Here is a 4269-nt window from a genome sequence, read left to right on the forward strand (position 1 = left end):
AGGTGAAATGTATAGAAAAGAGGGGTTTTGAGACAGAGTTAAGTGAATTACGGGTCCCATCTGTAACGTCTGTTACAGTCTTGGCTGCTGGGTATTTACCTTCAAAGAAATCAGCTTCCACTGCTGTCTGCTGAGGAGCCCTAAATCAGGTGTGCAGGCACAATTACTGAAAATGAATCTGTCAGAGCAAATCTAGGTAATCAAGGAATTCTGATTGGGCTCCCCTCCTGTACCCTTCTTTGCTTTAGGGATAACCTAAACCAGTGTTCCTCAGACCTGATGGGAATAAGCAACACAGGTACAAGGTAGACTTACTAAGAAGGTTGATGAAACTTTAAAGCATTGGCCACAAGCAGGTAATGGCATCTGGGAGTCAGCCATTCACAGGCCATGTCAGATGGTGCTCTCCTTGTTTCACCATTAAAAGAATCAGGGATATTTTAGTGCCAAACAGCAGACATAACCTGATGCCATTTTCAGAAGCACCAGCAGCCCCTCCTGGACAACACATGCCCAGAACTTCTTATGCCTTCATGCAATAGCAGGTACCTGTTCTGACAAGGCTTCAGTGCACAGTGCATAAGAGCTGATTTGTAAAGTGCATATTCCTGAGGAATGGGCGTCAGACTCTCACTTGCTCATCGGAGCTCAGTCCATTGACTTGGGTCTCTGGGAAAAGATGTATTTTGTCATTAACTACACCTCTGTTTAGCTGTGCCTTTCTTATTATACATGGGATTCCCTCCAACTTGTCCTTTCTCCTTGATCTTTGCAAGTTTCTGTAGGAAATTGCTCATGAATGTATAAAAGGCTATGGACAATGTCAAGAAATGAGTATGTGAACACATCTGGGTTTCAGACATTTTGGGTGGCTTTGGTTTTTTTTGTTATGGTGATCTTCTTTGTTTGTTTGAATAAAGTTTTGCTCAAGGGACTGCTGTTGGCTGAGGTTCTGCAGCACATTCTTGCTTCAGACCCTGCTCCACACAGCAAAGACATATGGAGCCCATTGAGCCATGGCCCCTGACTAACTGCAGTGGCAAACATTCCAGAGCTCTCCTGAAAGGGGACGAACTGTTATTCAGAGCAATGATTTCTGTGCTGTCCCTTCTCTGAAACAGGCAGGAAAAAAAGCATGCATTGCATTCTCACAGCCTCTGTCAGAATTACTCAGAACATCTTTGCTCCCAATGGATGCATAGCTCAAATGAAAATGTTAACATAAAAGTTTAGGTCTGGCTAACATTTTCAACATTTTTATTAAAAGAAAGTATTAGGGGTTTGGGGTTTTTTTTGTTTTGTTCTTCATCTTCTACCTTTTTATTCAGGTTTGGGCAAGGGGAAAAATTTAAAATCCAATGGTTATATTTTATGAGAAAAGAGTGTATTTTCTTGTTTTTTAAAAAATCCTATTTCAGCTTCCAATTATTTATCCAAATATTTTTATTCCCCTCTGTACTCAGATCATTTGATTTAAAAGAGGCAATGCTGTGTTTAACCTTACTAGCACTGAAAGCAATAAAATATGGAATGAATAGGTGAAAAGGGATAGCAAATCCCAACTGCAGAATTACCTGGCATCTTCTGAGCCATGGGAAGATCTCAACAAAATAAAATTTACTTAATACTGATGAATGTGACAGTGTTGCACCTGGAGAGAAATAACAATAATCAACACAAATATTTAGAAAACATTAATATAGGAAAATACCTTGGGGTTATAGCAGGTAATGAAAAGAGTTGCCATTGTGAGGGAAGCAATCACTGCCCCAGCCAGTAAAAAGAGAAATCTGCCATGTGACAAAAAGGGACTGATGGGTACAGCATTATGCACTCTGGCTAAGGCTGAAACACAGCACAAGTTTTTAAGCCTCACTTTCTAGAAAGGTCAGTGAAAAGTGACAGAGAACCTAAGGATGGGAAGCAGGAATAGTGAAGGGAACTGCAGGTGGGGGTTGTGAAAGAAAGCACAGGGCAGGAGGGAGCCCCAGGTAGTCCTGGGACAAGTGCTTGTATTTGTGTGCTGTCAGGATGGACCTTCCCTGCAGCAGAGGTGGTAGAAGGGTCTCGAATTAAAAGTGGAACAATCCCATTTAGATACAAGAGAAATGACTTCGTAATAAGGGCTATTAGGCATGCAATAGAATAAGCTGGCTGATGAGCAGCTGAACATGACTCACTATTGGTAGAAGGTTTCCAAGGCGAGACTGGAAAATGTAGCAGAGGAATTGCCGTAGAAGAGGCCTCTCAGCATCATCTGAGCACGGCTGATCTAAAAGCTCCTCTGCTGTCATTTTCATTTGCAATTCCGAGATCTCACGGGCTGCAAAAAAATGCCTCCACACACAACAGAAGAGCTTTATTAATTAAATCCATCTGCCATATGTGATAAGGCTAGACTATGATTGGGACAAAAGGTCCAGCCCAGCAAGCCTTACCATCGCTGTCCCATCTGCTTTCCAAGCATTTGCAAGTGCAGGTCCAGAAGCTGGAGACGCTGTGTTCAAAGTCATCCGCAGAGGTGGCTTTTACCACACGCATTTCCAAAGGAGGCTGGCACAGCTCCCGCCTATTTTAAAATGTTTGCTTCTGGAATTCGCAATGCTTGTACCGGTTAAATACTAAATTATCATAAATGTAATTTACATGTTTCCAAAATAAGGGAATGCAAGTGGAGAAGAGATTTTCTGAATGTTCATATTTCCAAATTAAAGGAATGTAAATGAGCCTGCTGTTCAATTCAGTGTGTAATGTGTTATTTCACGGTTGTCTCCTTGATATTACAGTCCCCCTTTACATTAGGCAATGTCATATTGCACCCAAATCACCATGAGATAAAGATGTTCCCCTTTAATGTAATAAAGGACAAGGACAATATTCCAACAGAGAAAATAACATGCATTCTGATTTGTACAAATGCACCATCTCCCACTAGAAATACTCCACCTTGTCCCCTCCACCACAATGTGCAGTGCTGTGTAGCATCTTTCAACAAAAAGCCCTTTGTGGCGAGGTTCCCACTGACTCCTCATCCTTCCCTTAGCACCCCACACCTTACTGAGGAAACAGCTGCTTCAGAGCTTCCCAGGGATTGTCTGCTCCTAACAGCACAGGTGTGATGTGGTGCTCAGGAGCTCAGACTGCTTCTTGCCAGAGGATTGCTGCTCTGCTTTTTTTCCTCCTGTTCTTATAGCCGAGCAGAGGGAAATTATTGGACGGCTCAAAATTCATTCATTCATTAGGTGCTGGTGACTGCTGTTCCCTCCCTCCCCCGTTATCTTTAAAGGAAAAGCTGGCACCCTGTGTAGCGTGGTTAAAGGGACGGTGGGAGGAGATTGATTTGTTAGACGTTAAAGGAATGATTTGTTAGACTTTAAGTCAATCATAGCTCAATCTGGACAACCATAAAACATTTTTACTTCTACCACTAGGTGAAATTTATAGTGCTGCTTACTGGAAAGTGAAATGCTCCCACAGGTTGAGGGGAAATCCTGAGACTTCTTATTCAAGGTGCTCCTTGCTCTTCTCTCCCCAGATTTATTTCCTGCAGCCAGCCATGTGAATCTGTTTTGGTGACAGCCCTTTGGTGGTGTAGGGAACCAGAGAGCATATTCTTAAGCCACAGTGGTTTAGGGATAGGCAGATCTTACTCCTTGCTGTTCAGGGAGTCCCTGCTGTACCTGCTACAGCCTCAAGGTTTTCCCAGGTGGCTGAGAACAGCCCAGGCAGCCGCTCTGGCCAGCTCCTCACCTCTCTGAGCTGCTGGATCTCTTGGGGGGCACACAGCACCAGGGCATTGCAGCTGCCCCCTGCCTGCCACCAGTATGCCATGGTCACCTCTCTGCTCGGGTCTGACTAAAAGTGGGAGAGGAGCCTCAGGTGCCCTTTGCATTGCAGCCACTGACTTCCTCCTGCTGGTTGCACTGTGCTTCAGGCAGAGATTTCTCCCTTTGGATCCACCACCCTCCTCTCTCAGCTGGGCAAGGATGCACATGTCCTTCTGAACAGGTGTCCCAGAGCTCCCTGTGCCCTCTGCAGTGCTGACAGAGGCAATGCTTTGGGAAGAAGGGTGACTTCCTCACCAAAGAGTACAAACAGCATAAAAGGCATGAAAGCTTAGGGAAGTCCTACATTATTTCCTTCAGCTCCTGACACCATAGGTAAGCTGTAAAAGCCATTTTCTTGGAAGAAGATAGGTGGCCCACTAGATTCTTCCAGCTGGACAATAGCTTCTTGCTGTCCCCAGGAGACTTAAACTGAGCTGGTATA

General features: G+C 44.2%; 1 long non-coding RNA gene across 1 annotated transcript; it reads right to left on the reverse strand.

Moving 5' to 3' along the window:
• Positions 1-430: 430 nt before the first annotated feature.
• On the reverse strand, positions 431-2563 carry LOC138105830 (uncharacterized). The gene is made up of 4 exons (XR_011148715.1): positions 2439-2563; positions 2181-2337; positions 1575-1651; positions 431-669 (listed from the first exon to the last, which is right to left on the reverse strand). It is a non-coding gene; the product is annotated as an uncharacterized lncRNA (long non-coding RNA).
• Positions 2564-4269: the final 1706 nt, after the last annotated feature.

This window comes from Aphelocoma coerulescens, chromosome 2 (genome assembly GCF_041296385.1).
Source record: "Aphelocoma coerulescens isolate FSJ_1873_10779 chromosome 2, UR_Acoe_1.0, whole genome shotgun sequence".
NCBI classification, from domain to species: domain Eukaryota; kingdom Metazoa; phylum Chordata; class Aves; order Passeriformes; family Corvidae; genus Aphelocoma; species Aphelocoma coerulescens.